Raw genomic sequence first — 25,583 nt, forward strand, 5'->3', positions numbered from 1 at the left:
TGACCTAGGATAAAGTATGCTTATTTAGCTATAGTTAGCGCACCGAAATGCCCTTGGGAATCACACAGCTGTGCAGCATGGAAACAGACCCTTCGGCTCAACTTGCCCATGTTGACCAACCCCATATAGTGAATTATCAACTACCTACATTAAACTTTGTTTCAAAGCCTTCAAATGTCACTACCCTCCTGAACACTGGGTGATGATAGAGACCGATTAATTTACCTGACCTTTTGAGATAGAAACATAGAAATTAGGTGCAGGAGTAGGCCATTCGGCCCTTCGAGCCTGCACCGCCATTCAATATGATCGTGGCTGATCATCCAACTCGGTATCCCGTACCTGCCTTCTCTCCATACCCCCTGATCCCCTTAGCCACATCTAACTCCCTCTTAAATATAGCCAATGAACTGGCCTCAACTACCCTCTGTGGCAGAGAGTTCCAGAGATTCACCACTCTCTGTGTGAAAAATGTTCTTCTCATCTCGGTTTTAAAGGATTTCCCCCTTATCCTTAAGCTGTGACCCCTTGTCCTGGACTTCCCTAACATCTGGAACAATCTTCCTGCATCTAGCCTGTCCAACCCCTTAAGAATTTTGTGAGTTTCTATAAGATCCCCTCTCAATCTCCTAAATTCTAGAGAGTATAAACCAAGGCCTATTGACTTCTTACAAATTCGTAATTTCATCAACTGTAATCCACGTTCTGCCATTTCCCATCCAGTCTTTCTTCATAAAACAGTCCTGACATCCCAGGAATCAGTCTGGTGAACCGTCTCTGCACTCCCTCTATGGCAATAATGTCCTTCCTCAGATTTGGAGACCAAAACTGTACGCAATACTCCAGGTGTGGTCTCAACAAGACCCTGATGTGGGGGGTGGCCTCCGTGGTAAGAACTGTGTTGCTGGGCGCGTCTTCAATGACCAAAGAAAGAAAGCGGAGAGGACGATTAATCCCTGATACTGACACTTGAATCCCGGCGGGTAACCTCGAACATCAGTGGGAGGATATAATTCTCCTGAGCAGCGAATGCCAGCAAAGATCCTATAGCGAGCGCTATAGAATCGTTGAATGCCAGCAGTCTCCTCAGGTATTGGGCTGAGACGGACTTGGAGCCGCTCCCAGCGGGCTGGATTCAGAGGCGTTACCCGTGGGGCGGAACTGTTTATAGTTGCCATTCTCCGCTCGCTGCCATGTACTGTTGGGGTCTCGGTTGTTCTGTCCATTTACCGCCTCGCACGGTAAGTTCTCGGGGTCTTTTTTTTTCGTGCTGTGTAGAGTTTTCCGTGCCTAAACTGGTTGAGTGCCAGCGGCTTCGCGGGTCACTTTCCGCTCAGCGACCGAATCTCGGTGGGAAAATGAGAAGAAATGAGAGCACTTCTGATCGGCAATTTGAAAATTAAACTCAAGGACTGACGTTTAGTCGAAAATGAACATCCTGTCTCGCTTATGTAATTTACGTCATACAACAACAATTTCTACCCTGATTCACTTTACATAAAGCATATTAAACAGAATGATACTATCGTTACTTTGGAGGGACCCAGCTGAGCTATTGAATTCATATAGAACAACGCTGTCGGTCCCATCCCACCGTTCTTTTATCCAATTATTTTCCCTCGAGTGCTTGTCCAACTAACTTTTTAAAGCCCGGTCTATTTCCTCGTTCGTGACAGCCAGTCAGCACCAGAGCAAAGCAACTTAATTTTTGTGAAGATGTTATTTTTTTCTTCGTTAGATTATCTTTTTCCCATCACTTTTCTGGAACTTTCAACATTTTCTTTTGGAGATAGCTCTCCACTTTCTCAACCGAGTTTTGTGCACCTCCACAAAATCTTTGGTCCAAAAAGCCTATCATGGTCTTTCCTCATTCAACATCAGAAAGTTCCCTTTCCAAGCACATCCCATCGGCACTGTAAATCTTATTATTGATTCAGGGTCAAATTCTTGTTATCTGATGGAACATTGACTAGTGGTTCAAGATTGTATCTCATTGCCACATTTTCACGTGACATTCCATGAATATTAAACTCAAATCTCCGAAATTCCTGAGGCCAGTTCATTGGCTATATTTAAGAGGGAGTTAGATGTGGCCAAGGGGATCAGAGGGTATGGAGAGAAGGCAGGTACGGGATACTAAGTTGGATGATCAGCCATGATCATATTGAATGGCGGTGCAGACTCGAAGGGCCGAATGGCCTACTCCTGCACCTAATTTCTATGTTTCTAAATGTATCACAGGTTATCCCAATGTTTTCACCACCACTGGATTATTGAGCTAAATGCCTCCAATACTAAAGAATATAGGTGTTGCCCACTGCTTAATATAGTTCTGCCATCGTTAACTTCACAGGTAAAGTTTTTGATTGACTTGGTGTTAAGACATTGGAGCAGGTGGGTTTAAGATTTGGGATAGATGGGGACGGGATAAGACGTTGAGAGTCAGTTAAGGTTACCCTTCCCTCTGGGCGGGGAAGGGAATATGCAGGTTAACGAATCTAAAGGTGGGGAGGGGAATCTATGTGTTGAAGAGATATGCCATTTTAGCTAGAGACACAAGAAAATGCAGGTGGTTGAATCTTGAGCAACCACAAAGTGCTGGAAGAACTCAACAAGTTAGGTGGCATCTTTGGAGAGAATGGATAGGTGCCCTTTGGGCATTTAACTGGGTTCCTGCTTCCATGCCTTAATTAAGGTGCTCCAGACTTAAAGGGTTGAAATGTTCATACCAAATTCATTATCAATTATTAAGCTGAGGATTGATGGCCCATGCATTAAGGCAGAGAACCTAGTGTTTGATTCACAGCTTTGAATCCAATATTATGAGCACCTATGGCAATTTGCATTTTTATAGCATATAAAATGTAGAAAATATGCCATGATGGTAAACAATCTTTAATTAAAGGCATTCATTCCACATGGGGGGGGGGGGGGGGGGGGGGGAAAAAGAGACATTCAGCCCTACAATATGGGTTTAGGGACTGCTTGGGTGGGGAAAAGAGATGGCTTCGGGAAAGGATTCTAGAGCATAGGCATCAGAAGGCTTGGCCACTAGTATTAGAGCAAAGGAAGTCTTGCACATGTGGATTAGAGTCAGGGGAAAATAATTTGTGGCAGGTTCCAAACACAATGATTCCAGTATTAATCTAGAATCTGGCCTGTGGCATGTGAAAGTTATTACAGAATGTAAGTCTGACTGCTAGTAATCTGTCTGGCATTTCTTTCAATAGGATAATGCAGAAACAATTTTTGATTTGTTTGAGGCAAATAGAATCATTGGCCAAATAACCTGTCAAATTGTGAGTTGTCTCCACCTTCCCCTCAGGCAGTGTGATAGGCATGAGGGCAACACCTTGATTTCCTCCTGACTTGCAGTATGCAGCAGCTGTTTGAAAACTCATTTTTGATAAGTCATGGAGTGATACATCGTGGAAATGGACACTTCGTCCCAACTTGCCCTCACCGGCCAACATGTCCCTTCTACACTAGTCCCACCTGCCTGTGTTTGGTACATATCCCTACAAGCCTGTCCTATCCATGTACCTGTCCAACTGTTTCTTAACTGTCTCAACTACCTCCTCTGGCAGCTTGTTCCATACACCCACCACCCTTTGTGTGAAAAAGTTACCCCCTCAGATTACTCTTAAATCGTTTCCCCTTAAACCTATGTACTCTGGTCATGGCGTTAAATCACTGGATGAGCAGCCGGGATATTATTCCATGAATTCCTTGAATTTTGCTCGAGAAGATCCTTTGACTGTGTCCTGGTGATTTGCCTCTTGCTGTCTTCATGAGCTTGGGGCTGCTTCACACCTGCAGTTTCCCAAGTATGGCGTTGCAGTTAGGAAGGTATCTATTGAAGAAACGGGGAATGAGTCCATTGATAACAATGATTTATAACACACAAAGTTTAGAGGTACAAATTCCATCCAGTCTGTGCTGAGTTAGCGTCACTTGGCCTTGGCAGCTCAGGACAAATGTCTGGTGCCTGTGGTGACTCCTGCTGGCGTACATAGCATCACATGAAGCATAAGCTTGTCTCGTTGATGGATAACCTGCATTACTCACTGACGTGCACTACATTCAGTGTAAGGCATGACTCGCAGGGAACAAAAAAATGTTTAGGAGAAGACCAGAGTCATGTAGCAAACTAGTCCAAAATGTGGGCTATTGATGAGAGGTAGAGCCACCGGAAAATTATTCTAAGATTACTGTCTCTGCCATTCAATCATGGCTGATCTATCTCTCCCTCCTAACCCCATTCCCTGCCTGCTCTCCATCACCCCAGACACCTGTACTGATCAAGAATCTGTCTATCTCTGCCATTAAAATATCAATTGAATTTGCCTCCACAGCCTTCTGTGGTAAAGAACTCCACAGATTTACCACCCTCTGACTAGACGGTCTTCCCAGTGCAAAAAGGCAAAGGTTAGCAAAGGTAGGCAACGTTTACTGTGATTACTGGTGCCATTCATGGGTTCAGGATCGCTCTGTCTGGCTTTTCAGAGAATATTGTCTGGTCTGTCCTCGCAAATTGAGGTCGGCTGGTTGGGATGTGAGGCGGAATTTATTGCCCACAGAGTGATTTCCACAGCTCTCTGAAAATGCACATCTTAATCGTGCCTCTCTGATGTGATCCGCTCAGTGCAATGGTTACACAATGTCGGCGATGAGGAGACTGGGAGTGCACACCCGAGTGTTGATAATAGACAGATAGGGATGAATACTTCTAACTCGAAACCCATGGAATGGATGTGAATGCTGGTAACTGAGAAAGGAGAGGTAAAGCGAGTGAAAGGCAAACAATAGGCCAGCTCAAAATCACCAGTTATCTGGTGGAAGATTGTGGATGTAATCGCGTTGTTGTTTGGTTAAGCCTGACCCAGGACCCTTGAGTCCTGTCAGTACGGTGATCGTGGAGAGAACTGATGTGTTTATGTTTGTTCCTCTGTAGAGCGACTGCCTTGATCCTGGATGCACAATGCTGATGCTCTTTGACAGATGGTACAATAACTCAGTGACATCACTTAGAGCAAAAAGCTTAGTATAAAAGGCGGTGTACAGCCAGACATCCGGTAGACCAGAGCTTGTGCTGAATTACACTGCATCGTGCAGGACGGCATTGGGATATTCCGCCAATAATGTGAAGTCGTCGTGTCGTCTTCTCGGGAAGAACATTTGGAATTGCACGCTGCCCTCATTTGAAGCAAGTATCATTCTTTCCCCATGCTGGATATGATTATTCGACTGAACAGATTAACTCCTAGTTACTTCCGATTATTACAGGTGAGTAAAACTTAATTAAAATTGGGAACGTGCGGGGGAGGAAGCAAGACCGCGTTTGGTGAAATTTAGATCGGAATGCAAAGAATCAATGGAGTAAACCTCAGCAGTATTTGTACAGTAACATGTGAAGTGGCAGAAAGAGACGATGAGGAGAATGCAGTGGATGTAATGTATTTGTATTTCAAATGTCATTGACCATGCTAGTGCATTGTAGACGCATAATTAAATTCAGAGCATGTGAGATTCAGATAAATAACAGGATGAATGGTAAACTGGTTATGAAGCTCTGTTTTAACATGTTGTACCAGTCTGAAAAACGACCTTAATACCTAACTCATAACAGTTTTGTAGTCAACTATTACCTGGTATTTGTCCACAAAGATTGGTGGCGGGATCATTCATCTCCTTAATTTATAGAAATGATTTAGATTCTGAAATACAAAGTAGAATTTCAAAATTTACAGATAATGTCATATTTTGCTTTTAGCTAATATTAAGGTTGACATTAATAAATGTGAGCATGGAATTAGCATTCGAATTTCAATGATTTTGTAGTACATTTGGTAGAAAATAAATATCCAAATGGAGTAGAGGAATTGAGAGAACTGTAGCGACTGATCTGCAATTCACTACGCTCAGCAAGTTAACAATCTATTAATAATGAATCACTTGAACCGTTTCTAGAAAAGGAACAGCATAGTTATGTTAAATGTTGGCTAAATCTCACGATGCAATATTCTGGTTAATAATTTAAAACTGTTTTGAGACGTTGGAGAGAGTACAAAAAGAGTTGTAAACATAATACTAGAAATGACAGATTAGAATAATGATTTAAATGGCTGGTGCTTTTTTTTAGAAAATAAAAATCTAAAAGGTGACCCAATAGAGATAATTTATATAATGACATCTTTGGGAGGGTGAGATATAGAAAAAGGTTTCCAACCAAACCTATGGGTTTTGAATTAATGGCAGCCATTACATCCAATAAATAATCCAGAAGAACTTTCTTTACTCAATGTGTTCAAAATGGGGAACTTGCCACCGCCTTAGATGTCGAGGAGATTGGCATAAAATGTCAAGTGCTAACGGGAGAAAAGAATGGAAGAGTAAACTGATAATGTGAAATGGGGTGAGGGCAGGCCAGTGTGGACCAAAGCACCAGCTTACACCAGTCGGGCTAAATGATCTGTATTGCAGACAGATTTGCAGCTGGTGTTTTGACTGATATAATGGTCATTATTCACAGATTAATTTGTATTAACTGATGAGATCCTCTTAGGGATAAGAATTACATTTTCTCTCCATTTCAATCATTTAAAAGTAAGATTGGATGGACATACCTGAGACTATTGTGCATTGCTGATGAAACTGCAAGTGTTTTTATGGCAGCACTATGCAATACTCAACCTTCACACAGGGACATCATTGAGGAAGCTAATCCACTGATTGGAACAGCACAGCCCCTCCTGATCTTGTCTGCATCTGGTACAAGGCCAGAGGGAGCGACTGTTTACAGTCCCCACCTTTGGACATTGAGGCTAACATCAATAACATTATTGTGATCCTTTTTGCGATATGCCAGTTCATCCGAGACCCGGAATTGAACCACAAATAGTGGGGATTTAGACCATTGTGCTTACGACGGTCCGCTTGCAAAGTTCCTCTTCAAATTAAAAAAAATTCCCAGGAACAAGTTTGGGATGTACATTTGCCAGCCACACCCAAGTGAAGAATGGACACTGAAATGATACACGGTGTTTAAGAAGGAACTGCAGATGCTGGAAAATCGAAGGTAGACAAAAGTGCTGGAGAAACTCAGCGGGTGCAGCAGCATCTATGGAGCAAAGGAAATAGGCAACGTTTCGGGCCGAAACCCTTCTTTGGTTTGTTTGCATCTCCCATGGTACTGCACCCAGCTCAGGTCAGAGTGGGGGAGGGGTGAAGGGAGAGGAAATATGGACCAGCTAAATTTAAGGTGGGGTTGCATAGGAAGATAGACTTTGGCAGGATGCAGGGGCTGGAATGGAGGTGATGTGTGGGGAACACGGAGGGAATGACTGAAGGGAAGTTCATTATCAAGATTCTTTGACCACTCTGAAGTGACAGCTGGATGTTTTTGTCCTTTCGTTCACATTCCTACTCTGGGTGGATTAGAATCAGAAAGTCTTATGTAAGAGGCAGAATTAAATATTGAAACCAAAGCCATAAACGGCATCAGTGCTCTGCTGAGTTTTAACTCTTTTGCTGCTAAGCTCAATGTTTGTTATTATTCCTACCGAGTTTCCAGTGAATATATTAGAACATCGGAGAATGTAGCATCTAATAATGCAGAATGTAATCGTGGATTTCCACCGGGTGTCCTGGTTTTCTCCCACATCCCAAAGATGTGCTGGTTTGTATGTTAATTGGTCTCTAAAATTTCCCCCAAGGAAATGGCTGTGAAAGTGGAATTATATAGAACTTGAGTGAACAGGCGTTTGATGGTCAGCATGAATTCACTGGGCCGAACAGCCTTCTTCCATGCTGTATCTCTAAACTAACCTAATCTCTACATATGTGTGAGCTGACCATTCCCTCAATTCCCATTCACTATCAAGCTACGAGAATAGCCTTCACTCAGTTAGGTGCCCTAATACTGCATGAAGTATGTTACTGCTAAATGAGATATGATTGAAGTGTCACAATCTATGTTGAATGAGATGTAGGTTCAGCAGAACCAGCACAAGGTTCATTTACCTCCTGCACCACAATGTTAGATACAGAGCAAAATTGCCCCAGAATCAAATCAACCCACAGCTCTGTTGTCGAATAATGACCAGAAACCAGAAGGGTCTGTGATCATTCCAATTAGTAACAATGCTGGATCCCAATACATGAGTGCAGGAGATTCAAGATTCAAGTTAATTGTCATTTGGACCCCTTGAGGTCCAAACGAAATGCCGTTTCTGCAGCCATACATTACAAACAAATAGACCCAAGACACAACATAATTTACATAAACATCCATCACATCGCTGTGATGGAAGGCCAAAAAAACTTATCTCTCCACTGCACTCTCCCCCCCCCCCCCGATGTCAGAGTCAAAGTCAAAGCCCCCGGCTGGCGATGGCGATTGTCCCGCGGCCATTAAAGCCACGCCGGGTGGTGCGAGGTCGCACACCGGTCTTGGTGTTAGAGCCCCCGGCGTGCGCTCGCAGAGTCCCACGGCCATTCCAAGCCACGCGGGGCGGTGCTGTAAGGCCCCGCTCCAGGAGCTCTTCAACCCCGCAACTCGGGCGGGAGAAGTCGCCGTTGCGAGAGCCCTGAAAAGCGGTCACCCTCCAGGGACCCGCGGGCTCCCGGTGCCGCCGTCCATAGACCCGCAGTTGCAGCCTCCGAATCTCCGGAGGCGGGATACAGCAGCAGCAGCGCTCCTCCACCGCTCCACCCGCTCTGGACTCTGCCAGCTCCGCGACGGTGACGGTGAGTCGTCGGCACCAGATCCCTGGTCTTCTCCTGTTGGAGGCCGCTCCTCGTTGCAGCCCCAACGATAACGGAGACCCGACGAGAAAAGGTCGGGTCTCCCGTGCAGGGAGAGATTTAAAAGTTACCCCCTCCCTCCCACCCCACCCCCACCCCCCCACACACACACCCCAACAAAAAATAGCAAAAAACTACACAGAAACATAGACAAAAAATAATAAAAACGCGGACGGGCTGCAGAGGCCGCTGCTGATGAGAGTCGCGCCGCCTACCGGAGCCCAGGCTGGCTATGTATTTCTGTGTGAGAAGGAACTGCAGTTGCTCGTTTAAACCAAAGATAGACACAAAAAGCTGGAGTAACTCAGCGGGACAGGCAGCATCTCTGGAGAGAAAGAATGGGTGACTTTTCGGGTCGAGACCCTTCTTTAGACTGGTTAGGGATAAGAGAAGTGAGAGATATAGACAAAGGAGTGGAGAGATAAAGAACAATGAATGAAAGATACGCAAAATGTAATGATGATAAAGGAAACAGGCCATTGTTAGCTGTTTGGAGGGTGAAACTGAGAAGCTAGTGTGAATTGGGTGGGGAAGGGATAGAGAGAGAGAGAGAAGGAATGCCGGGGCTACCTGAATTCATGCCACTGGGCTGTAAGTTGCCCAAGCGAAATATGTGATGCCACGTGGTGTTGGACTCTGCATCATGGAGACTGTGGGTCTGGTGCTGAGCCTGGAACTCAGGTGAGGTGACGGTTCCGGCCCGCTGGTGTGCGGGTGGAGAGGCGAGGGTTGGCGGAAGCCCGCAGGGGGCTGGAGTAGAGATATGGGTCGGCGGCAGCAACATCGATGGCCCTGGGGTGACAGTGAAGATCGGCGACCATCCAGTCTGAAGAAGGGTCTCGACACTTGTGTGCCTATGTATTGCTACTTGGCTTCTATCTAAAGTTGCCATAATGTTTAGGAATCCAGTTCACAAATTGAGAGCATTGGACAAAACTATGTGAGCATGTTCCGTAAGCCAAGTGGGTTTGTGTGACATTTCAGTGTAGGTTATCTATTCAATAATTCCCTAATTACAAAAAAGGAAAAGATATACCTTAAAGGGCCTGTCCCACTGTACGTGGTAATTCAAGAGTTCTCCCGAGTTTTCCCCTGATTCGAACTCGGAGAATGTCCGTAGCGGGTCCGTAGGAGTTCGTGGATGTCTCCAAGCGACTTGTCCGAGTAAAAAGTAACAATTTTTTTCATCACGATTATATTTTTTTACTCGTGGATATTTTTCACAGTGTTGAAAAAACGTCATGAGTTTACCGGATTTCCTGGGTACCTACCGTTACTCGTACAAGCCGCTACGGGACATCTTCAAACTCCTACGGACCCGCTATGGACACTCTCCGAGTTCGAATCAGGGGAAAACGCGGGAGAACTCTTGAATTACCTCGTACAGTGGGACAGGCCTTTAACTAATTAGGACCCTTTACAGTTGTCTCAGAACCATTAGTGACAAGGTTGGATTATTGATAGCAGAATCAATGCTGGTTCAGAGATTATAGGGGAATCAGACCAGCAAAATGGTGCAGGTCAAACATAGGTGAAGGATGGGAGGTATTTATTTAAAACACAGGATGTGTACACAACCCTTGGCAAAAATTATATCCATCCATAACTAGGAACAGATTTTGAAATATGAGGCTTTAACATGGAAGGGAAGGGTAAGAGGGAAATAGTATTAAAAACTGTGATCAGTTAAAAGGAAGATTAACAGGAAAGTCAAAAGGAAAAAGGAATTATTTTGTACTTGAATAGAAAATAATGTTAAGCTCTCTTGACAAAATCAGAAATGCTGGACGCTCTCAGCAGGTCAGGCAGCATTAGTAGGAAAGATAAAGTCAACATTTTGAGTCAAGGATACTTGGTTTAAAAATCTTTCCTCTGTATGATAGGCCTGCCACATCATCGGTTAAAATGGATGAAATATTCTTGCCTTTCTTAGCCGAGGCATGGAATATTGCAACAGAGAAGTCACTGAAATCACCGGCCAGGCCATAGCTAGAGTACTCTGTGTGGTCACTAGAATATGAGAAGATGCTAGAGCACCAGGGGACACCCATCCAATGTTACCATGGTGAAGCATTTAGTTATGAGTTGAGATTTGTTACACTAGCTTTGTCTCTGGGACAAAGAGGCAATGGGGAGATTTAATAAATCTATAAGATTAAGTGTGGCCTATATAATTGGGCTGGAAAAACCCAGTTAACTCACTGAGTAAGTCAACAAACTAAGAGACACAAATTTAAGATAATTGGAATGAGGATCAGAGAGAAATTGCGGAATAAGACTGTGGTAAAGGTTTAGAACCCAATGCCTCAAAGAGTGGGCCATAGTTCCAATCACGTTTTAAAGGTAATTTGACAGGCGTTTGTAGAGCCAGATTTTAGACGGAAATGGATTGAGAGTTGAAGAGTGAGATTTAGCCCAAATGGTTTTGTTTTGGCCAGCATACAAATAAAGTGTGACAAATGGATTCCTTCTGTGCTATATTTTCACATTCTATGATGGGTGGAGAGCAGAAGGTGGATGTGAGGGGGGGGGCACAACCGAAACATAAATTTCATCAGAAAATGTTTATATAAAAAAAATGGATGTACTGAAATTTGAAAAAGGTTCAGCAGAGAGGGAAGGGAAGTCAGAGAGGTTCCAACCACACTTATCTTTAAAAATTGGTCAGCTATTCAGGTCAGGAAGGGGATGAGGGATTAATAAGGAATTGAAGTCAATTGTATTCACTGGTGTGTTTTTGATTTGCACAGATGCAGCTTGCGGGTGAGGCCGTGGTCCACAGTACTGACCGACTCATCAACCTATCTGCACTGCTCCTTGCCATGATGGGGGTTGGTCTGTCTTCCTATAGTGTTAGGAGGATGACCGTGAAAAGAGACTCTCCAACAAGCAGCTGAAACCGTGACAGACTAGGAGACAAGGCAGACAATCTGCAACAACATGTATACGGGACCGATACCCACGTAACATGGCTCCTCTGTGGTACTCTGTACAGATAGAGGGGAAAAACCAGGGGAATTGCTGAGAAAGTGAATGACTGATGCAGCTTCTGAATGGGATCAGTGGCACAATGAGAGTCTTTCATATGGACTTGATAAGTGAGAGAATGTTGATGATGTCCAGTGGAAGGTCTCACTGCAAGAAATCACTTAAAGTCATTGTTTTAACAGCAAGTTGCAAACTCAAGAAGTGTTTGACGTCATTTGTAATAAGGTCTCTGAGACCTGTGTGTCCGAACAATTGTGATTTAAGGGCGTACCATTATAGTGCATCAACTTGTTTAGGCCTTGGTTCGATCTGAACTCTTCAGCTCCCTGTATGCTGTATCCTGGATTTACATATTTCTTCTACAGTGTTTACGAATGGTTCAAAATATAATGGTCAACATGTGGCGAATGGATGCAGTATCAATGGGGGGTGAGCCTAATGAGCAGGGGCTTCCCTGCTACCACTGGTACATCACAGTAAGAGATGGGCATTCATGGACAATGAAGAGATTCACATTTGCTCATTTCTCTGTGTTATTTTCAATGGAAGTACAGCTCGAAATTGTGAGACAAGCCATTCACACTTCAACAGCCGACTCAAACATGCTCTTCATTGTAGTGTTCTCATGTCTGAGTAAAGATGCTACTGCAGTTGTATAGGGCCCTGGTGAGACCGTACCTGGAGTATTGTGTGCAATTTTGGCCTCCTAATTTGAGGAAGGACATTATTGCTATTGAGAGAGTACAACGAAGGTTCACCAGGTTAATTGGCGGGACTGACGTATGATGAATTGGGAATTTAGAAGGATTCCCTCCCTTCACCACCTCCAGTTTAAATTCCAGTTGGAATATTTTGGAGGACCAAGTAACCAAGAACCAAGATGAAAGGGGATGTTATAAACATATAACATTCTTAGAGGATTGGACAGGAAAAATGTTCCCGATGTTGGGGGAGTCCAGAACCAGGGGTAGGCCATTTAGGACTGAGATGAAGAGAAACTTTTTCACCCAGAGAGTTGTGAATCTGTGGATTTTTTTTGCCACAGAAGGCAGTGGAGGCCAGTTCAGTGGATGGTTTCATGAGAGTTAGATTTAGCTCTTAGGGTCATGGGATCAAGGGAAATGGGGAAAAATCCGGAACGGGTTACTGATTTTGGATGACCAGCCCTGATCACATTGAATGGCAGTGCTGGCTCTCAGGGCCAAATGGCCCACTCCAGTACTTATTTTCTATGTTTCTCTGCCATCATTGCTGAATTCAATTTGGCTGGAGATTTGAATACGTATAAAAATAAGTTAATTGAAATACTTCACTGTCCCCTGAACTGCTGGACACACAATTCCATTAACGTCCAAGCTTGGATTATAATAATGACCAAACAAAGATCAGATGTGTTGGTGCCAGGATCTTAACAATTACAACAAAAGCAAATATCACAAAAATGAACTCATTAAAATCATTGACTGTGGGATTAGGAATGTATGTTCTGCTAGCAGACACACCTCACCTTCTCATAGTTACTGTCATGTTCAGCAGTTTGGATTAGCGTCCAATATGTACAAGGGCCAGCGGGCAGCTGTCTGGACCATTTCCAGTGGCACTAAAATGCGAGTTACATAAGGGCTGACGTTACAAGCTTTTCCTTTATGTAAGTACAGCCCCAAGCCTGGAGCTGCCCTACATACGCTTCAGAGAGCATTGTGTTTCAAACCAACCAACAGATGTGACAGTCAGAATGTTCCTCTGGGAGGAAACCTGTTAGATACAGTGCAATGCACTTCATTCCTGGACTGCATTTCAGGCTGGACTGCATTTCAGGCTTGTTCAGTCAGGGCTTGTTTGCTAACACAACCTCCTTTGAGGCTAAAAGAAATTGAAACATTACAAACCTGATTTCTGGCGGTGGAAAGCCCACTCTATTGAGATTATTGCACAGTTTACAATTAGGACTTGAGTCGAGGTCAATTCCCTCAAATCAAAAATGTTACTTTGTGGTTTTGATGCCCCAGACAGTCCTGAAATAAGACCTAGACTAGAGTGCGTTGAGAGTACATAAGCTGCCCAAATACTCTGAGCAAAGGAATCAAACAAAGATTGGAAAGTAGACAAAAATGCTGGAGAAATTCAGCGGGTGAGGCAGCATTTATGGAACGAAGGAATAGGTGACATTTCAGGTCGAGACCCTTCTCAGTCTGAAGAAGGGTCCTAACCCAAAACGTCACCTATTCCTTCGCTCCATAAATGCTGCCTCACCAGTTGCGTTTCTCCAGCATTTTTGTCTACCTTCGATTTTTCCAGCATCTGCAGTTCCTTCTTAAACAAAGATAGGAAGAGAACCTGCCTTCTGTCCACAGGGCCTGATCCTAAGGTTCTTGTTGCATGGTATGTTAATCCTCAATCCCACTCCCATTCAGATTTATCTTTCTGCAGCCTCCCCAATGCCTCAGTGAGGCCCAACGTGAACTAGAAGAACAATATCCTGTCTTGTGTCTGGGCATGATCATTGCATTTATTAAATTTAAGGTAAACTGTTCTCCCATCACCTTTGTTTCTATAAACGGTGTTTCTATAAACTGTCTTGCTAATGATCCTTATTGGTTGAACTACCTTAACCTAAACTATATAGTCTTCTGAGTCTGAACAGTCCTGAATTGAAACGTTGTCTGTCCATTTCTTTCCACTGATGCTGCCTGACCCACTGAGTTCCACCAAACATTATGTTCTTTTTACTTGGGAATCCAGCATTTGCAGTTTCTTTTGTCTCTATATAGTCTTCTATCTAACTCTTACCTCCAAACTTTGCTTCAAAGATTCTTCCTCTGGTTCTGAGGAAGAGTGTCTGGTCTCAAAAGTTAACTAGTTATCTTTCCACAAATGCTGCTTGGCTTGCTGAATTCTTCCAGCATTTCTATTTTGCTTCCTACAAGAACTCTGAGTGGGATGAGTGCATAGTCAGAGTTACCTGGATTTGTGGCTCCTATCCTATCTCATAGGACCACTTCTGAGTCCTTCTCTTGTATTTACACTGAGGTCTGAAGCTTCCTCAATGGGAAGGTACTGAAAGCAATGAGACTCACGGCCATTTGTGGAGAGATGATATTTGCACTCGCATCTTGCAAACACTTGGAATGAACCATATAACCATATAACAATTACAGCACAGAAACAGGCCATCTCGACCCTTCTAGTCCGCGCCGAACACATAATCTCCCCTAGTCCCATATACCTGCGCTCAGACCATAACCCTCCATTCCCTTCCCATCCATATAACTATCCAATTTATTTTAAAATGATAAAAACGAACCTGCCTCCACCACCTTCACTGGAAGCTCATTCCACACAGCTACCACTCTCTGAGTAAAGAAGTTCCCCCTCATGTTACCCCTAAACTTCAGTCCCTTAATTCTCATGTCATGTCCCCTTGTTTGAATCTTCCCTACTCTCAGTGGGAAAAGCTTTTCCACGTCAACTCTGTCTATCCCTCTCATCATTTAAAAAAACCTCTATCAAGTCCCCCCTTACTATTTGTTTAATACTATGAAGCATAGTATTAAAGAAATCTTTCAAGCCTGGTTGAAGTTTGACGGTCGCATAGATCTGCAGGACTTCCAATGAACCCATAAATGTCCTTCGATGCTGCCTGTGATACCTTAATCTTCTGTTCATCAGTCTTCTGTGGATAAGTCACTCCAAATTATCTATCATGTTGATTGTTGCATTTATAATGTCTGTGCTGCTTTGATGTGATATTAATGTGTGAGTTAATATTGTGGATTGTGATCCTATGGCTATGATTTCCAATCCAGCTGATGCAAAATGGCAAATTAAGGTTCTCTTCACACCCAGTTACTGCGAAGGAAACAATGACAAAAGGGGGTGAGTGATGACTTTCTGAGTTTGGAAAATTCAGAACCTGTGCTGTTTGACTCTGTTTGACTCATGAACTGTATTTTACCAAAGCTCTCTGGATCACCTATCTTCCCAAACCATGCTCACCAAAGGCAGTGGGGAAGAGGTGCGGGCATTGCACAGGTTATCCTGAAGCTGTTCTCGTAAGTTGTTTCTCAGGCAATACAAGAAATCAAAGGGATTGAAACTAGTTGCCACTGGAAACCTTGCAGTAATTGGGGCTGTGTTTCAGAGAATCATAGTCATTAATGTAAAGGAGGTCATTTGACCTATCATGCCAAAAAAGGACCTTCATGTTTCTCTCTCAATCCATAGCCTTATAAGTAATGGCTCTTCAAGTGCTCGTTAAGTTATCCTCTAAATATGATGAAAGTTTCAAACTCCACCACTCTCTCAAGTAAAGAAAGCAATATGTTTTCAATTAGTTCCTATCAATTATCTTCAATCTATGCCCCTAATGGTTAACACCCTTCTACTGAGCAAAGTGGTTCATTTTGTTCACCCCATCTCTACCTCTCACTAATGTATCCAGCTCAATTTTATTTCTCTTTAATTTCCTTTGATTCAAGGAAAATAACCCGATAAGCTGCTCAGAATTTAAACTTTCCAGTTCTGGCAACAAACTGCAAATCTCCTCTGCACCCTCGAGTGCAATTGCATCTTTCCTTCCTGTCGTGACCAAAACTATTCATTTTATTCTAGCTGAAGCTTATCTAGCCTTTTTATTGCTTCCAACATGACTGGTTTGGTCTTGGTGAATAAAAATATTCCCCATGCCTTCTTAATTATTTTAGCCACCTGTCCTAGTACATTCATAGGTCAATGGACATTCACCTCTAGATCGTTCACCTCTTGTTCACCTCTAGATAGTTCAGTTCCACTAAGTTTTCCCGAATCCACCACTTATTGTGTATTCCCTGGCCTTGTTTGTCCTCTTTAAACACATTACATTTTTTCTGATAACTTGAATCTCATTTGCCACATTTATGCCTGTCTAACAAGTCCATTAATTCTGTGGAGCCTTGCTGGACAGTCTTAAAGTAAGCTATTCACCCCTATTCTCCATTTTCTCTCTGTTAAATTATTGCCTTCTATGTCATGGGTGTGTGAAATAATCTTTTATAGGGCAGATTATTGAAAATCTTTTTGAAATGCATGTATACAACATCCACTGTTTCTCGAAGGTAGACAAAAGTGCTGGAGAAACTCGGCGGGTGTAGCAGCATCTATGGAGGGAAGGTAATAGGCAACGTTTCGGGTCAGAACCTCAGTCTGAAGAAGGGTTTCAGCCCGAAACGTTGCCTATTTCCTTTGCTTCATAGATGCTGCTGCACCCTCTGAGTTTCTCCAGCACTTTTGTCTACCTTCGATTTTCCAGCATCTGCAGTTCCTTCTTAAACACTTAATCCACTGTTTCTCCTTTATCCATCCTGCCAATTTTATCAACATGTCATAGTCTTACTGCGTGGAAACAGACCCTTTGGCCCAACTTGCCCATACTGTCCAAAATGTCCTATCTACACTAGTCCCACCAGCCTGCGTTTGGCCTATATCCCTCTAAACTTGTTCTATCCATAGTATTGTTTCTTGATTAGTGCAGGTGTCAGAGGTTATGGGGAGAAGGCAGGAGAATGGGGTTAGGAGGGAGATAGATCAGAGATAGATTGAATGTTGGAGTAGACTTGATGGGCTGAATGTCCTAATTCTACTATTCCTTATGACCTTATGTACTCCAATGAATTTGCTAAACACGATTATCTTTAATTATAACAAAATTGACGCTGCACTATTTTCTGAGTGACCCGTGTGTCTTCCTTAATAATGGACTCTGTTATTTCCCGAAATGACAGACCCTGACCTAATTGGCTTCCATGGTTCAGTGCTTTTTTTCTCATTCCTTTCTGGAACAGAGGTATTACATTTGTACTTTCCTAATTCACTGAGAGCTTTCCATAATCTAACGTGTTTTGAACATGATTTGAACATGGTCAGCAATGACAGCATCTCTGAGGGAGCTCAACCTCCCTCAAGGTGACACCATTTGTGCTCACACCTCTGCCATTCTTACTCATTGCCTAAGATGGAATAGTAGGACTGGGCATTGAAGCAGTAGGGCGGGCAAAGAGCAATAGAAGAATGCTCAAACGTCCTTAGTGATGAGATGAATCTTTGTATTGATTAGATGTATTGAATTGTTTGGTTGTGCATCCTGTTCTCATTCCATGCACAAAAGGATAGATCAAGTTGATTTCCCATGGTATTGATAGATGATCAGCACCAATGGGATGAATATGGGAACACAAAGGAACAAGGATACATATTTCCACATTAGGTTGGTGTGACACCTTCCACGTGTGAGAGGATCAAAGTGATGGTTGCCTTGGCTTCAGGGTGGTAGAGGTTGAGACTTCACCATGTGCTCTCAAGGAACCTTTGATGAATGGTAGACACACACTTTGTTCTAAATGTGCTCAAACCTTTTCAATGTATTTGAACGTACTCAGATTACACAAAAATACAACTACAAAACTACAAACAACTTCCATACCATAGGCTTGGGACCTTGCCGATAGTGAGGTGCCTTTGCAAAGTCAACCGATAAATACTTTGCTGCAATATATGCACCCTCCAAAATGCCCTAGCAATAGTAACTAAGTGCCATCTCTGATCCTCCGGATTTTGTTTATGGGAACTGTGCAATAGTAATGCTGTTTGAATGCCAATGGGAAATGGTTGGAGATTAGTGATGGGGGAATGAATTGGTTGGAGATAAGGGGGGTGTGCATACATACAGTGTTGGGTGTGTGTATTCATGCATATATGAATGGTGTGTGCATGTGTGTGGAAGTAATGACTTTTATGATAATGGTTTATCTGTGTGTGTGTACATAAGTATAGCAATTCAAATAAAGGAATGATGGTATAATTATTGGGGTGGTCTGCTATATATATGTATGTGTGTGTGTGTATATATATATATGTGTGTGTGTGTGTGTGTGTGTGTATATATGTATATGTGTGTGTGTGTGTGTGTGTGTGTATATGTATATGTGTGTGTGTGTGTCTGTGTGTATATATGTGTGTATGAGAGAGGGAGATTTACATATATGTTGGGATGAAGTAACCATGGTATCTGTTCTACAACAGGAGTATAATTTCCACTACTCTGTATTTCAACTCCCTTGAGATGAAGGTTAACATGTCAGCAGACGGTTTCATTCTTATTTTAACTATTATGGATTGTTTATTGTGTGCTGGCCATTTGTTAAATAGAAAGAGTAAATGGCGCCCTCTCCTGGTAGATAATGTTAAAATCACATTACATGGGCAGTCATATGAAATTAACTTCTTGTATCATATTTTAACACTTAGACATGACATCACTCATGCCTCGTTAAAAATGCAAGTCACAAATCTAAGAAACACACTGAGTTGGTTCTTCTTCTGAGACAGTCTATCCGGGTTGAGGATGACTTGTTTCCACTTCTGTTCTGAGGAGTGGAATATGCTTATGAATTATTTTTTATAATGTTGGATTGTCATCACATGGGTTTAATAAAAAGAGGCCTTGGTCCAATGATATGGAGGTTCAAAAAGATGAGACGCATTTTGACTACAAAGTACAGAGACTGTGCCTGTTCCTGTTGCACTTTGACAACTGTAAAAGTTGAGAGATGCTGCCTGTCCCCCTGAGTTACTCCAGTAATTGGTGTATATCTGAACTTTTACAATGTTATAAATATTATTACTGTTGTTATATTGTTAATGCTCTAACTATATAGATTATTTGCTACTGTTTCTTTATCACTACTGTCTCTGTAATTACAATATATATACATTATATTACACATAACAAATTAAAACATCTAAAGCACTTTGTAGAAGTATTATTAAATAAAATGTGTAGGCAGGAACTGCAGATGGTGTTTACACTGAAGATAGACACAAAATGCTGAAGTAACTCAGCGGGACAGGCAGCATCTCTGGAGAGAAGGAATGGGTGACATTTTGGGTCGAGACCCTTCTGACTGTTTCAGACTACTATCAAGAGATGCTGCCATTCCCACTGAGCTACTCCGGCATAATGTGTCTGTTTATCTATATTAAATAAAATTTGTCCGAATAGAGTATCCAACCCAAGTCTTGGGCAGAGCTCTTGAAAGGCGACCCCCAAAAGGGAGAAAGAGAGACTGAGAGATGGAAACTAAAGATGGGCAGATTCCAGAGCTTCAGCCCTACACTCTGAAGGTACAGCTGCCACAATGGTGTAATCACTTTGGGGCATGTATGGAGGCCAGAAATTGAGCAACATGGAAGGTTGTACATCCAGAGGAAGTTACAGATACGGAGAGAGGTGAGAAGCATAGATGATTTGGAAAGAAATGGGAAGTGAATTTTAATACTGAAATACTGTGCACACTGAGAGCCAACATTAGAAGCAGAGGAATGGGTGAACTGTACTGCTGTTGTGTTGGTTAGTTAATGGCAGCAGAGGTTTGGCTGAGCTCCAGGTTTATAGAGGGTGCAAGGTGGAAGGGTGGTCAAAGCAGTCCTTGAGTAGATAAACCTAGGAGGAACAAATGCATTGGATAGGAGGTTTTAGTAACAGATGCAGTAAAGTAAGGCCCAGGATGAGCAAAGTTTTGGATGTGAATAAGAAAAACTTCCTCGAAACTACATGGGTTATTCACCATATCATGATTGGTGTCTGATCATATTCCTGTGAACACAGGAGCGTGAAGACTTTTATAAAAGGCTTCTTCTATTGCTGTTCACCTTACTGTTGTTTCTTCATGGCTAATCCGTATTTTAAATGTTTCAAATCAATTTTAATTCAAGTGGCCTTCCCCTACCTTGTTCTCTAACATGCCCCAATTAGTTTTGTTTAGTGATACAGCACGGAAACGGGACCTTCGCCCCACCAAGTCCACGCTGAGTTCTGTTATCCCACTTTCTCATCTACTCCCTACACACAAGGGGCAATTTACAGAGGCCAATGAACCTGCACATCTTTTTGGGATGTGGGACGAAACTGGACACCCAGAGGATACCCACACAGACACAGGAAAAACGTGAAACTTCGCACAGACAGCACCCAAGGTCAGGATTATACCCGGACCTCTGGCGCAGTGAGGCAGCAGCCCCATCAGCAGTGCCACTGTGCCGCTCTTTACCAACCTTACAAGGTATCTGAGTTTCTTTATTTCATGCATTCTTGATATTAATCACACCCATGCAGTGGATGGCTGGATGTCTGGGCAGAAGTCGTACAGAGGGTGCTGGAAATACTCAGCGGGACAAGTACTGTTCTGTCGCAAGAAAAGCAGAAATATTTCAGGCCATCGACCCTTCATTAAAACAAGAGAAGTGAGAAAACAAGTGTTTACATTTTTGTTCTCACTTCATAAAAGCCTTCCTGACCTGCTGAGCTTTTCTGCCATTTTCTTTTCAATTTCAGTTTACTTGTTTGTAGTTTTTTGATTTTCGATTAGGCTGCTTTCATTTCCTCCTCTTCCTAGTATATTTCTCCCACACCTCATCAACATCAGCTTCTGGATGTTCCATCCACCTCCTTTCCCTTCATCAAAAATCAATGTGCTGGAGGAAGCCAGCAGGTCAGTCAGCATCTGTGGAGGGGAATGGTTTGTCTGAAGAAGGCTCCTGACCCAAATCGTTGTCCGTCTGTCCATTTTCCTCTGCAGATGCTGTCTGGCCTGCTGAGTTCCTCTAGCACTTTGTTTTTTTGCTCAAGTTACCAGCATTTGCAGTTTTCTTCTATCTGCTTTCGCTTCGTGACCACTTTAACAGTTGCTGCATCTTTAGGAGCCAACATACAGGCAGTGTTTCTTTAAGGAATCCTGGGATTGTTCAAAACTTTCTATCAGTAATCTGCATATACTCTTTTTAAATTATTCCTTGGCTTTCACAAGTCTCCTTTCATTCTTGTAAATTAACCCTCAACAGATCTGCATTCCGACAGTTTGGATGTGTACCTCTGTAGGACTAAGCTGCTTCTCCCTCTCTCACTCCATCACCTAATAAAACCAAGAAGCAATGTTAAGGCAAGGAATAGGAGGTTTGGAGGGGACCTGATAATGTTTTTAAATCTAGAAGTTAAATCTAGAAGTTGAATATGGAACACATTGCAGGTGAAAATGTTGATGAAAGCAGAGACTATTACATTATTTAGGAAGTAACTAAATAAGCATTTGAATAAACAAGACATAAAAGGTTATGGATCAAAGGCTGCAAAATTGATTTTATATAGATGGGCACTGGATGGTAGGTATGACGATGGCAGGCTGTAGGCCTTGCTTCTGTGCTGGATGAACATGCCATTTTTCACACTTTAATGTTCTGATTTCCTGACATTTTTCTTCAATTATCATGGGACTTTTTCGTTTGTTTGTGGCTTCTGTACATTCCCACCCTTCACTGAAGTCAGTCTGCCTCCCCCTGGGTCTTGTCAAGGTCAGACTAGAGGTCCTGGTTTGCTTATTCCATGGGTATGACGTGTGCACTGGTGATTATTGTGTGTTGGTTGCATATTTTGAGTGCACGGTGGATCATGAGGAGTCACTGAGACCAGAGAGCAGCTCATTCTTGATTGCAAAGCTCTCACATGAAGGCAGTATTTACCCTTCTTCTGCCTTGTCCTTTGTGTTGGCTGCTTGCTGTTTATCATGTATCCCTCAGGGTGACAATAACGATGACAAAGTGTCTGAGTTTCCACAGCATGATGGCAGAGTGTCGTTCAGGTCTGACACCGAGAATCCTGATATTCGAGGTCCTGAACTTCATACTGTGGTATGGAAGTGGTCTGCCTGAGTTCTCTTAGCATGTGCTGCCAATTGTATGCCAGCTACCAGATGGCTTGACAAAGTGAAGCACTGAGCCAGTGGCAAAGACACAAACCACTTGCTTCTGAGCTGTATGACTAGATGGCCTTCATCTTTCATGCTATTACCTTTTATGTTCTGATATGTTTCCTGGTATTTTTCTTCAGTTAGCAAGGAGGTAGATGCAAAGGTATCTACAGAGGTATCCTTTTCCTGTCATAATGCTTGGAGTATGGTCTTGTCATTAAACAACAGCCCTGTTTCACCAGAAAGACGAGCACAAGATCTTGGCATCTGTTCGATTGCACGATCATTCAAACAACAGAACACAAGGATGTCTACATCATCTACATTGTGGTACATTAAAGCCTCCTCATGAGACAACATGCAGCAAGTGAAACCAATGGGAAAAATACATTATAGGGGGTCGCAGACAAGTTATGTGAAGAGGGCAGAAAAAAATGTATGTTTATGAAGTGTGAGATTTTCTACTGAGCAACCAAAGAAAGATAAACTGTGGAGTAACAAAGGAATTTGAAATTCCAGGTACCTAATCATCAAATTTTGTGGGGTTTTATTTGAGATGGCCAAGAACCTAAAAGCTGGTAAGTGGTGTTTCAGTTGTACTGAATATTAGTCAGTATCCCCTTTGGGAAATCAATCCGTGGGAGAACGGGCCAAACTCACTGGGGTCTGGGAAAGGATGAACCACCTCAAATGTAGCTTAAATTTAAATGCATGAGATCGACAACTGTTGATTGGTATTGTTCTAATAAAGACTGGAAACAATAAAAGGCGATGAATGCCCTTTACCTCTGGGTTTGTCTGAGTAAGTTTGTGTGCCTACTTCTCTTATTCTTTCTTGCATTGTGTGTGGAGAATACCTACTGTCTGCTTTCTGTCTCTCAGCCAATTTTCAACCCATGCAAGTACATTACGGCTAATTCCATGTGCTTTAATTTTGCACAGCAATGTTTTATGTGGGATTTCAATCAAAGGATTTTTACAAATCAAAATTTATCACATCCACTGGTTCTCGCTTATCTATTCTACCAGTTACATCCTCAAAAATCATTTGTGAATTTGTTATTTTGCATTGATCCATGCTGATTTTGTTTCATACTCCTGACATTTTCTAAATACCCTCTTCTCACATCCTATAGTATAGACTAACATTTTCCCTCCTAGTGATGTTGGGTTAACCCTGTTTTTACTCCTTTTTTAAATAGTTATGCTCCATTGCCATTGCACAATCTGCAGGAGCCATTCCATAATCTCTGGAATGTTTAAAGATGACAACTAATGCATCCACTATTTCCAAGGCAACCATTTTAATTCCCCATCAAATTATCAAGCCATGGGGATTTATTGGCTTTTGGTCCCATTAATTGCTCCACCACTAATACGTTTTACTTTCAGCTTATTTCTTTAATTCCTTCTTTTCTTTAGACTCTTTGTTTTCAAGCATTTCTAGGATGTTATCCGTGTCCCCTGCATGAAAGCAGAATCCAAATATTTGTTTAGTTGTTCCATTATGTCTTTGTTACCCATTATAAATGTCCCATTTACTGACTATAAGGGACCTATATTTCTCTTCATTAATCTTTTAATCTTACTTACTCATGAAAGATTTTCTAGTCGACATTTATGTTCCTTGAAAGTTTATTCTCGTGTTCTTTGGTTGCTTGTTCTTGTTCAATGCCTGCTGGATTCGAAATTGCTCCCAATACTTAGGCTTGTTATTTTTATTGGCAATAATAAAGGACTCTTTGTTGGACCCAATATTAAACTTGTTTTGTTACCCATGGTTGGGTCACTTTTCCTTTTGTGCTTTTGCACCATGAGTAATACATAACTGTTGTAGTTCCTGCATTCAATCCATGACCTTCATACATTGCCCATCCATTGCCATGCCACTCAATGAAGCTTTCATATCTGTCATTGCCAACAAACTCCTCATATCTCCAATGTTTCTATTATTCTAAAATGAACCTAGTCCTGAACCACCTGACTTCTTTCATAATGAAGCATTGTATCATGTTAAAGAAGGAACGGCAGATGCTGGAAAATCGAAGGTACACAAAAATGCTGGAGAAACTCAGCAGGTGAGGCAGCATCTATGGAGCGAAGGAAATAGCCAATGTTTCGGGTCAAGACCCTTCTTCAGACTGATGTGAGGGTGGGGGGGACGGGAAGAAGAAAGGTAGAGGCGGAGACAGTGGGCTGAGGGAGAGCTGAGAAGGGGAGGAGAAAGCAGGGACTACCTGAAATTAGAGAAGTCAATGTTCCTACCGCTGGGGTGTAAACTGCCCAAGAAAATATGAGGTGCTGCTCCTCCAATTTACGGTGGTCCTCACTCTGGCCATGGAGGAGGCCCAGGACAGAAAGGTCGGATTTGGAATGGGAGGGGGAATTGAAGTGCTGAGCCACCGAGAGATCAGGTTGGTTAATGCGAACCGAGCGGAGGTGTTGGGCGAAGTGATCGCCAAGCCTACGCTTGGTCTCACCGATGTAGAGCAGCTGACACCTAGGGCAGCAGATGCAATAGATGAGGTTGGAGGAGGTGCAGGTGAACCTCTGCCGCACCTGGAAAGACTGCTTGGGTCCTTGGATGGAGTCAAGGGGGTAGGTAAAGCAACAAGTTTTCTTGCGGTTGCAAGTGCCAGGGGAGGGGGTGGTTTGGGTGGGAAGGGACGAATTGACCAGGGAGTTACGGAGGGAGCGGTCTCTGTGGAAAGCAGACAGGGGAGGAGATAGGAAGATGTGGCCAGTGGTGGGATCCCATTGGAGGTGGCGAAAATGTCGGAGGATTATTTGTTGTATGTGACGGCTGGTAGGGTGGAAGATGAGGACAAGGGGGACTCTGCCCTTGTAACGAGCGGGAGGTGGGGGGGGATGAGGAGTGAGAGCAGAGTTACGGGGTATAGAAGGGACCCTGGTGAGAGCCTCATCTATAATAGAAGAGTGGAACCCCATTCCCTGAAGAATGAGGTCATCTCCAATGCCCTGGTGTGGAACACCTCATCCTGGGTGCAGATGCGG

The 25,583-nt window shown here is 42.9% G+C and overlaps 1 long non-coding RNA gene across 1 annotated transcript; it reads left to right on the forward strand.

Annotated features, from left to right (window-relative positions):
• Window positions 1–723: 723 nt before the first annotated feature.
• LOC129709804 (uncharacterized) lies at window positions 724–23,413 on the forward strand. Its single transcript, XR_008725576.1, has 4 exons — window positions 724–1,241; window positions 4,356–4,438; window positions 4,955–5,286; window positions 11,556–23,413. It is a non-coding gene; the product is annotated as an uncharacterized LOC129709804 (long non-coding RNA).
• Window positions 23,414–25,583: the final 2,170 nt, after the last annotated feature.

This window comes from Leucoraja erinacea, chromosome 26, assembly GCF_028641065.1.
Source record: "Leucoraja erinacea ecotype New England chromosome 26, Leri_hhj_1, whole genome shotgun sequence".
Taxonomy (NCBI): Eukaryota; Metazoa; Chordata; class Chondrichthyes; order Rajiformes; family Rajidae; genus Leucoraja; species Leucoraja erinaceus.